The sequence below is a fragment of the Thalia democratica genome, unplaced genomic scaffold (genome assembly GCF_965202585.1).
Source record: "Thalia democratica unplaced genomic scaffold, ktThaDemo2.hap1.1 HAP1_SCAFFOLD_840, whole genome shotgun sequence".
In the NCBI taxonomy this organism is placed as follows: Eukaryota; Metazoa; Chordata; class Thaliacea; order Salpida; family Salpidae; genus Thalia; species Thalia democratica.
In genome coordinates, this window is record NW_028139799.1 from 32501 (window position 1) to 43733 (window position 11233).

At 31.4% G+C, this 11233-nt stretch overlaps 6 non-coding genes across 6 annotated transcripts in view; all 6 read right to left on the minus strand.

Moving 5' to 3' along the window:
* LOC145847195 (large subunit ribosomal RNA) overlaps nucleotides 1-32 on the minus strand; it is a 3632-nt gene extending 3600 nt beyond the window's left edge. Inside the window, exon 1 of the ribosomal RNA XR_014371129.1 lies at nucleotides 1-32. This exon is cut by the window's left edge and continues 3600 nt beyond it. This is a non-coding gene — a ribosomal RNA (large subunit ribosomal RNA).
* Nucleotides 33-254: 222 nt separating this feature from the next.
* Nucleotides 255-407, minus strand: LOC145847183 (5.8S ribosomal RNA). The gene has a single exon (XR_014371117.1). It is a non-coding gene; the product is annotated as a 5.8S ribosomal RNA (ribosomal RNA).
* Nucleotides 408-593: 186 nt separating this feature from the next.
* Nucleotides 594-2400, minus strand: LOC145847191 (small subunit ribosomal RNA). Its single transcript, XR_014371126.1, has one exon. It is a non-coding gene; the product is annotated as a small subunit ribosomal RNA (ribosomal RNA).
* A 3879-nt stretch (nucleotides 2401-6279) lies between these two features.
* LOC145847198 (5S ribosomal RNA) lies at nucleotides 6280-6398 on the minus strand. The gene has a single exon (XR_014371131.1). It is a non-coding gene; the product is annotated as a 5S ribosomal RNA (ribosomal RNA).
* Nucleotides 6399-9151: 2753 nt separating this feature from the next.
* Nucleotides 9152-9270, minus strand: LOC145847199 (5S ribosomal RNA). Its single transcript, XR_014371132.1, has one exon. It is a non-coding gene; the product is annotated as a 5S ribosomal RNA (ribosomal RNA).
* Nucleotides 9271-10966: 1696 nt separating this feature from the next.
* On the minus strand, nucleotides 10967-11081 carry LOC145847188 (U5 spliceosomal RNA). Its single transcript, XR_014371123.1, has one exon. It is a non-coding gene; the product is annotated as a U5 spliceosomal RNA (small nuclear RNA).
* Nucleotides 11082-11233: the final 152 nt, after the last annotated feature.

Here is an 11233-nt window from a genome sequence, read left to right on the forward strand (position 1 = left end):
TTCAGCGGGTCGTCCCGCCCGATCTCAGGTCAAAAGTGATGTACTATAAAAGTACATGCGCTTTGTACGTCGGCCTTTTGAAGTCACTTAACTTATTCTCGAGCACCTACCGTCGTTGCTACCTCACCCGAGGCCAGCAGGCTGCTCACGCTTCAGCTGTGAAATCGCCAGACCAGCTGTCTTTGACGACACGCTCCTTAATACAGAAACGAGTCGCAGGCACTTTCAAACTAATGAAAGGATCGGTGTGTTAAAGACCCTGAGACGGACGTGGCCCCAGGATTACCCGAGGCCGCAATACGCGTTCAGAATATCGATGCTCAATGTGTCCTGCAATTCACATTACTTCTCGGAGCTAGCTCCGTCCTTCATCGACGCTCGAGCCGAGTGATCCACCGCTAAGAGATCTCTCGTGTTAATCAATCTCAATGCAACCAAAAAAATCGTGTTCAAAAAGAAGCGGCCGCGCCAGCACTTGCGTGCTGAATTATTACTCCCGCTGTCAGGAAGCAACGCGACCGAACTATAACAGTTACAGGGCTCGGTCCCTTCTTAAAAGAAGAGACGTCGCTTGAAATCAAATTTCGATTCGTTAATGATCCTTCCGCAGGTTCACCTACGGAAACCTTGTTACGACTTTTACTTCCTCTAAATGATCAAGTTCGATCGTCTTTTCGAACACCGGCGAGTGCGTTGCCGCACGTACCAGGCTCAATCGGAGGACCTCACTAAACCATTCAATCGGTAGTAGCGACGGGCGGTGTGTACAAAGGGCAGGGACGTAATCAACGCAAGCTAATGACTCGCGCTTACTGGGAATTCCTCGTTCAAGGGAAACAATTGCAAGTCCCTATCCCTAGCACGACCGGGGTTCAACGGATTACCCGGACCTTTCGGCCTAGGGAACACACGATGATCCGGTCAGTGTAGCGCGCGTGCGGCCCGAACATCTAAGGGCATCACAGACCTGTTATTGCTCAATCTCGTGTGGCTAAACGCCACTAGTCCCTCTAAGAAGTTGTCTCCGACCCAATGGGTCGAGCAGCTATTTAGCAAGTAAGAGTCTCGTTCGTTATCGGAATTAACCAGACAAATCGCTCCACCAACTAAGAACGGCCATGCACCACCACCCACAGAATCAAGAAAGAGCTCTCAATCTGTCAATCCTCGCTGTGTCCGGGCCGGGTGAGATTTCCCGTGTTGAGTCAAATTAAGCCGCAGGCTCCACTCCTGGTGGTGCCCTTCCGTCAATTCCTTTAAGTTTCAGCTTTGCAACCATACTTCCCCCGGAACCCAAAGACTTTGGTTTCCCGGAAGCTGCCGGACAGTTCTTAAGTTCGACACTGCCCGATCGCTAGTCGGCATCGTTTAAGGTCAGAACTAGGACGGTATCTGATCGTCTTCGAACCTCTGACTTTCGCTCTTGATTAAAGAAAACATTCTTGGCAAATGCTTTCGCAGTCGTTCGTCTTGCGCCGATCCAAGAATTTCACCTCTAACGGCACAGTACGGATGCCCCCGTCCGTTCCTATTAATCATTACCTCGTGCTCCGAAAACCAACAAAATAGAACCGAGGTCCTATTCCATTATTCCATGCAACATTATACAAGCGTAAAGCCTGCTTTGAACACTCTAATTTTTTCAAGGTAAACTTGCCGGACCACCGCAACACTCAGTTAAGAGCACCGCGAAGGCACCGACCAACAAGAACAACGAGGCCAGTGCTAGCCTTTCGACCGACCAACCTCGCCGTCCCTATATCCAACTACGAGCTTTTCAACCGCAACAACTTAAATATACACTTTTGGAGCTGGAATTACCGCGGCTGCTGGCACCAGACTTGCCCTCCAATGGATACTCGTTAAAAAGTTTAAAGTGTACTCATTCCAATTGCAGGACCTCGTACGAGGTCTGCATTGTTATTTTTCGTCACTACCTCCCCGAGCCGGGAATGGGTAATTTGCGCGCCTGCTGCCTTCCTTGGATGTGGTAGCCGTTTCTCAGGCTCCCTCTCCGGAATCGAACCCTGATTCTCCGTCACCCGTTACAACCTCGGTAGGCCGATACCGTACCGACGATAGTTGATAGGGCAGTTGCTTTAATGAGATGTCGCCAGCACTAGGCCGTGCGATCCGCAAGCTTATCCAGAGTCACCATTGTAACGACCCGAAAGCCGGTTAGTTTTGGTCTGATAAATGCGCGCCTCACGTCAGTTCGGCGCTTTACGCATGTATTAGCTCTAGAATTGCCACAGTTATCCATGTAAAAGCGTACAATCAAATGAACCATAACTGATTTAATGAGCCATTCGCAGTTTCACTGTACGTGAGCTCGTACTTACACTTGCATGGCTTAATCTTTGAGACAAGCATATGACTACTGGCAGGATCAACCAGATAACTATCCGAGGGCGTTTAAACCCGTTGCTCGACTGAGCGTTTTTACTGTATAAATACAGACCTTTTCTATCACTCGGCTTAAAAGCCTTGCGAACGTTACTGAAAGTCGGCGCCGGCCTTTTGCTGTTTAAAGCGCCAGCCCGCGTCGACTGCAGCATGCAGCTATACAACTGACTGTTCTTTCTCCCGACCAACCGTTTGCCTTCTGCCGGTTAACTCGTCAGCAGCAACACGCCATCTGTCTGCTGCAGTTACCCGCCTCGAGCCGTGCCTGCCTGCGTCGGCTACTCGTCTCGACGACTTCGCAAAGCTATAAGCCTACCGCCGCTGGACGCTTGTAGTTTTTCATACGCTGCTCCAATGCGTTTACATAGCACGTTCGCCGCCGCTGCAATAGCCGCGCCTCGGGTGCTAAACAGTAATGCTTTAAGCCCGCTTTCTCGCCAAGTCGACCGAACGCACAAACACGTCTCTCTCACTAGTGTAAAGTAATGCATACGTGTATGATGCTCAAATGTTGCTGTTGAACTTTTTTTGCCGATTTTTTTCAATTTGTTTGTTTCTTTTCAATTATTTTAATGTTTTAAGCTTATTTATGCTACGTTTAAATGTTTTAATACTTTTTTTATACTTTATTTAATATGTTTAAAAGAAATAAATAAAAAATAATATATATAAACTACTTTTTTTAATGTTTTAAATATGTTTGTTTATTATAAATAAACTTTATTTGTATTATTTTTTATTTAAACTTACTTTTTAAATCTTTATACTTGTTTTATCGTTTTAAGCACATTGCGATAAATATAATAAAACAAAAAATTGAATGAAAATAATAATAATAATAAAAAAAAAAAAAAAACATAAGCTTATTTTATATGTTTCATTTTATTTTTATTTAAACTTACCTTTCAAACCTTAATACTCGTTTTATTTTTTTAAGCAGATCGCGATAAATATAATAAACAAACAATTAAATAAAATAAATAAAAATAAAATAAAAAAAATCAAACAAAAGCTTATTTTATATGTTTCATTTTATCTTTATTTAAACTTCCTTTTAAACCTTTATAGTTGTTTTATTTTTTAAGCACATCGCGATAGATATAATAAACAAACAATGAAATAAAATAATAATAATAATAATAATAAATCATAAGCTTATTTTGTATGTTTCATTTTATTTTATTTAAAACTTACAATTTAAACCTTTGTATTTGTTCTATTCTTTTAAGCACATCGCGATAAATATAATAAGCAAACAATTAAATAAAAATAAAATAAAAAAATCAAACATAAGCTTATTTTATATGTTTCATTTTATATTTATTTAAACTTACTTTTTAAACCTTTATAGTTGTTTTATTTTTCAAGCACATCGCGATAGATATAATAAACAAACAATGAAATAAAAATAATAAAAATGATAATAAAAAATCATAAGCTTATTTTGTATGTTTCATTTTATTTTATTTAAAACTTACATTTTTATTTATTTAAACCTTTGTATTTGTTCTATTCTTTTAAGCACATCGCGATAAATATGTTAAGCAAACAATTAAATAAAAATAATAATAATAATAAAAAATCATAAAATTTATTTTATATGTTTCATTTTATTTTTATTTAAACTTACTTTTTAAATCTTTATAGTTGTTTTATTTTTTAAGCACATGGCGATAAATATAATAAGCAAACAATTAAATAAAGATAATAACAAATAAATAAAACAATACGGCTAAACTATAAAAAGAAAACTAAATAACTGATAAATACTTGTAAATCATTATTTGAAAAATTTATTTTGAAACACAACACGATTGATTTATAAATAATAATATATTTTTAATTTGTGTAGTTCATTTAAAGTAGTCTCCCTTTTTGCTTCTGGTTTTATTAGAGTTATATATAACAATAAATTGTGTAGTTCATTTAAAGTAGTCTCCCTTTTTGCTTCTGGTTTTATTAGAGTTATATATAACAATAAATTGTGTAGTTTATTTAAAGTAGTCTCCCTTTTTGCTTCTAGTTTAATTAAAGTTATATAACACATACTATAGTAAGTTAAAAAAACTATAGTAACTTTATAAAACTACTTTATAAAATACATTTGTATAATTTAATAACTTTAAAATAACTATCAAGAATAAAATAGAATAGAATAGCTTTAAGTTTAGTATACAATTGGTATGTAAATTGTGTAGTTTATTGAAAGTAGTCTCCTTATTTGCTTCTGGTTTTACTTGAGTTACATAACGTTAAATAAACATACTTAATAAACGTAACCATCAATACTGTCATTTTAATAAAACTAAGTACAAATACATTGAATTAACATAGAACTTTAAAAAGCCTTCGCTAGTATCTGTTGGTAACAGTAAATAACCTATTATGACTCACAATACAAGAGTGCGAAATTTATTTTTCATTTGATTTTTCAGGTATTTATTTATTTGTGGAAATAAACTTTTTTATTACGTTAGAAACTAATTGAATTTTTCCTCTAACTATGCCTATTATTATATTTAGTATGCTTAAAAGTAATAAAATGAAACGTCGCGATTATATAATAAACAAACAATCAAACAAACAAAGAAATAAAAAAAATATTTTTTTAAACTTATATTTCAACTATATGTCTTATTTTATTTTCATTTAAACTTACTTTAAACCTCTGTATTTGTTAAATATATTTCAACACAATACGATTAAACTATAAGACAAACAACAAAATAAAATAATCACATTAATAAATACACTAAGCAAATAGCTAGAATAAATATAAATAGTTCAATATATACAATATATTTCTTCCATTTTTAAGTTACTTGTTAAACATATTTATTTAAAAATGTTTCTTTAGAATATAAAACTAACAGTTGTACAAATAAAGAAATTAAAAAGCCAAAACACATAACACTAACTTTTCATAAATTAGATATGCAAATATGAACAAAATAATAACTAAATTGTAAAGCTTTTGTAAACTGTGAACTTATAAACTTATAATAATAATTGCATATTCACTATTCACAATAGCTTTTTATTTAGTACACAACTGGTCTGTAAATTGTGTAGTTTATTGAAAGTATAATCCCGTTTTGCTTCTGGTTTAAATTAAGTTATACAACACATACTAAAGTAAATTAAATAAAGTAATTCACTACTATCTATTAAATAAAACCAATTTACAAAATACATTAATTTAAATTAAATTGAACTTTGAACTTATAATAATAATTGCATATTCACTATTCAGAATTTCTTTAAATTTAGTACACAACTGGTCTGTAAATTGTGTTGGTTCTATTCAAGTACTCTCCTTGTTTGTTTTGTTTAGTTGTATTTATTTTTAGATACTAGCACATTCAATACACATAATAAAGTAAACCAAATAAACTCTATTAATTTAAACTAAGTACAAATACATTAAGTTAATACAAAACTTTTAAAAAGCTTTTGCTAGTATCTGTTGGTAACAGTAAATAACTTATTATGACTCACAATACAAAAGTGCAAAATTTATTTTCGTTTGATTTTTCAAGTAGCCACGCTTTTATTTGTTTGTGGACAAAAAGACTTTAAAGTTTTAGTATAAAAAAACTAATTGTATTAATTTTAACTCAGAAAATTGTACTCTACAAGATGGTGCCATTATTTTTTCGATATCTCAAACTGGTCAAACCACTTTTTTAGCGCTCTAATTGGTTTAAACAGCAAATAACGTTATCTGATAGGCTTGAGTTTTTATTTGCTAATAACTAGAATTTACTTTTCTTTTAAGCGTTAAAGAAATGTAAATAAACGAGTAATAAGTATAAATAGGTCAGAAAGAAAAATAGTACAATATATTCAAAAAAGATGAATTCAAAAAGCAAAAGCCTACGGCACGTGGTATTCCCAAGCGGTCACCCATCTAAGTACTAACCACGCCCGACACTGCTTAACTTCCCAGATCGGACGAGATGGGGTGTGCTCAGTGTGGTATGGTCGTAGGCGTTTGAAAGCGTTTACAAGCCTTTATAAACCTTCGGTTTGTTTAAAAAACCTATTTGCACTTGATTTACAATCGATTTGATATTTTAAAATTATTCCTTATAAAATTTTAACCTGAATTAACTTTTTTTTTGTTTTTTTAATCAACAGTTACTCCCAAACTGTACTAAAACTGTATTGTAACTGTACAAAAGTGTTTGTTTAAATTATTGTTATCTATAAATTACCTAAGACCAGGACAAGTAGAAGTAAAGTTTATTGAATTATTAAATAAATAAAATAAAATCGTAAAATAAAATAATACAATATGTTTACAATTTGTCATTGATCTATCCATTTATGTTATTGCATTACAAATACAAACATTGCATACATTCAAGAGTATTATTCATCAATCTTTTCAATATAATAAGTTTTAAATTTATATTTATTTTTAAATAATTCCTGACATTTTAGATTACCTGAGATTTTTTTAATTAAATTAATTTTAGTAATTAAATACTTGACGTTCTATTTTGTTTAATTTGATAACTCAACCATGTTTATTTTTTTTTACTAATTTAAAGAACTATTAAACTAAAAGACATTACATACAGCTTCTAAAAGTTTTAAACACCTTAAAAAATATTATTATTTTAAAGATATATTAAAGAACTAAACAGATATTACTCCTAAAAAATCTTGTTAATAATATATAAAAAGTACTCAAAGTCAGACTCGGAAATATATATACTGTTGTATATCTTACTTGAAGTTCACTGTAATTGACACTGAAAAATTGACACTTGAAGTTCACTGAAAAATCAACCTATTTATATAGCAAAATATTTCTTTATCTTTGTCGTGGCGCGGTGGGTCAGTGGTCTTATCAGCTGACTCATAAGCAGAAGGTTGAGAGATCGAATCCGCTAGTCGTCACGAAACACACTATCGTTCAATGTTCGGGCTTCAAATTCTTTGAGATTATACTGTACTATTTATCTATCTAACTAATCTATCTAACAAATGTTGTTCAATCTAGGTTGTGGGTACTTGGGTCGAGTAATGCCTTTGACTTACAATCTGTTGTGGATTGACAATATTCCTCTATCTATCAATAAACAAATCTATCTAATAAATGTTGATCAATCTAGGTTGTGGGTACTTGGGTCGAGTAATGCCTTTGACCTACAATCTGTTGTTGATTGTCAACATTCCTCTATCTATCAATAATGATTATATTCAATATTAAATGTTGATTAATTCAGTTGTAAGAAAACCAGTGCGCTGGTTAGGTTGGGTAAGGCCTTCGACTTACAATCTTGGGGATTATCAACGTTCATCACAAGTACAGTAACGATCTCATTGAATTTCCAGTTGGAACATTGGATTGTAGTGGTGGCCTACTTTGTAGGTTTTTTGCCTAGTTTGTTTTTTGCCTAGTAGTGTTTGCCTAGTTTGACAAACTATTGTATATATATTGTATAACTTTATTTGTATTATTTTTTATTTAAATTACTACTTATTATTAAAGAATTAAATTTTCTTAGAAAAAAAAACTATGTATTTGAACTCTCTGTATTTTTTATACAATACGATTAAACTATATAACAGAAAAATAATTAAATAATCAAACTATTGAATAAGCAGTTAATTAGTGTGTTTTTTTATGCTTCTTTCATTTTTAACTTACTTGTTAACCATATTTCTTTTATTAAAGTATAAAACTAACAGTTACTAAAATAAAATAATCATAAAGTCAATACACAAAACACTAACTTTTTATGAAGTAAAGTTATTCAAAGCTTATAATTATGAAGCTTTTGTATAATATTTCAATTACAGTGAACTTTAAGTAAGATAAGTTTTTTTTTTGTAATAACTACAAAATTGGTATTTTAGTTTATTATTAGTAACTAAATATTTATATTTATTATATTTAAAAAAAACTTCTATACTAACTCTAATTTGCATATTAAAACATACAAATTTTACCAACTAAGTATTTATTTTTATTTTTCTTATTATAATTTTCAAACATAAGCTTGTATACCTTATATACCTATATACCTCATATAGTAGGCTTGACATAACATAACATTATTTAAATCTTTTTGTTTGAAATAAACTCATTTAGTTATTAGTAAATTACAACATAAATGTTTATAACAATAAAACTAAGATTTAGCTTTTGAGTTAGTAAACTTTGATAGTTTTCTTTTAATAGTTTAATAGTCCTTATTCAAACAAAATTGCTATATATTTAATACACATACAAAAGTAAACTAAGTAAACGTAATTCAATAGTTTCTATTAAGTAAAAGTAATTACAAATACATTAAGTTAATACAAAACTTTAAAAAGCTTTTGCTAGTATCTGTTGGTAACAGTAAATAACTTATTATGACTCACAATACAAAAGTGCAAAATTTATTTTCGTTTGATTTTTCAAGTAGCCACGCTTTTATTTGTTTTTGGACAAAAAAACTTTAAAGTTTAGTATAAAAGACTAATTGTATTAATTTTAACTCAGAAAATTGTACTCTACAAGATGGTGCCATTTTTTTTTCGATATCTCAAACTGGTCAAACCACTTTTTTAGCGCTCTAATTGGTTTAAACAGCAAATAACGTTATCTGATTGGCTTGAGTTTTTATTTGCTAATAACTAGAATTTACTTTTCTTTTAAGCGTTAAAGAAATGTAAATAAACGAGTAATAAGTATAAATAGGTCAGAAAGAAAAATAGTACAAAAAAGATGAATTCAAAAAGCAAAAGCCTACGGCACGTGGTATTCCCAAGCGGTCACCCATCTAAGTACTAACCACGCCCGACACTGCTTAACTTCCCAGATCGGACGAGATGGGGTGTGCTCAGTGTGGTATGGTCGTAGGCGTTTGAGAGCGTTTACAAGCCTTTATAACCCTTCGGTTTGTTTAAAAAACCTATTTGCACTTGATTTACAATCGATTTGATATTTTAAAATTAATCCTTATAAAATTTTAACTTGATGTAATTATTTTTTTTATTAAAACCTTTTTTTTTTGGTGTTTTAATTACAATTACTCCCTGTAACTTTATTTAAGACTTTGTTTAAAAGATTGTTGACTATATTCTATATTAAATACTATGATTAGAAGTAAGTGATTAAACTAATTAAAAAATAATGTTAAAATAAACATGTTGTGTTTAGTTTGTTTTACTATTTCTCATTGTTCTATTTATAGATTGTATTGTTTTACTTCAAGAATATTTATAGTTAGTTTCTAAAGAATATCTCATACTACATCAGATTTTACGATTAACTTAATTTTAGGTAATAAAATATTTGACGTTTAATTTAATAACTCAACTATGTTTATGTTATAAAATAATAGTATATAATACACATACATTATAATATAATAATATGTATAACTAGTTGTTTTACTTTAAAATGAATAATTAAGTGGAAGAATTAAAAGAACTCACATTTTTGAAGAGAGCGTGGAAAACCAGAATAGTCTTTTAAAACATTTATTAAATTATCGATAAATATAGAATACAATAGAATTAAACATATAAACGTAACTGTGGTTGCTTGGAAACTAAACAAGAAATTTTTTAATAAAAATATAAAATAGTTATTATATAGAATTAAAATAAAATAAAAGTAATATAAATTATACTTTTAAACTAAATAACAATTCACGAGCAATATTAGCGCAATGTCAGAGTATGAGTTTATAATAAAGGAATTGCTTCCTTGGTGTTGATACTTACCTTATTCAAATAGAATACATTTTCAGCAATCAGGCTTGTATTTATCTTAGCGCGCGTAACACAACGTTTGTGGGTTTTGGCACACTTTTGTCGATAGTGGGCGCCCCGCCTCTTAAGTACAGAAATTTCGGGAATTTTCGATTTTTGGAATTCTGACTCGACAGATCGTTTTTGTTTGGTCCAGAGACCCCGTAAAAAATTTTTCAGCCCATTTGAAGCATGATGAAAAAATGTTATTTCGACCCCCTTTTTTTAGGGGTTACGGGGACATCGACCCATTTTTTGGGAATAAAAAACTCCTAGAAAAGGACCACTTTTCTTCTTTTTCGAATTTCGACTTTTTATTTTTTTGGAAAATTTTTCTATTTTCTTTGTTTGTTCTATTATAAGGTCGAAAATATTTTTTTTGAGCTTCGCAACGCATAAGGACTAACGTAAGGTAAGTTTTAAAAGATTTTTTTTTCGATAATTTTTTCTATATTTTTTGTTTGGTCCATTACAAGGTTGAAAATATTTTTTTACGGCTTCTAAACGCGTGTAGATTAACCGTAGGTAGGTTATTTCGAAATTTAAATCTTTCAATATTAATAATATTTTAGTAAATTGTTCGATTATGAGGTTTTATGGCTCTTCAGCACCCAATAAGAACATTAGAAAATAAAACATGAAATAAAAACATCAACTAAAATGAAAATAACATATTCTGTGAATTACGATAATTCTTTATGAAATTTTCTTTGTCACATAATTGGAAGCTAAGAAAACCGGAAAATGTTTCTTGAAGCCATGTTTTTGTATGTTAAATATGTGCAAGCTGCCGATGTCAGAAGACTGTCGACAGCCGAAAAAAAGTCTGTTAAGACTCATTGAAATTGCTCCTGTCCACGGAAATCTTTAGTAAAAGGCGAAAGATTCATTCGTGTACTGAACTGAAGCCAGAGTGATTAGCAACGGTTGCCAAGGCTTTTTCTATGGGCTTTACCATGCTACAGGTTGTGAATAAATGTATACAAACTCCCCCAGAGGGGAGGCGAGCCGATTCCGGAGGTACTGCAATACCGGACCGACTCTTGACGAGCAGGACAATAAATTGTCT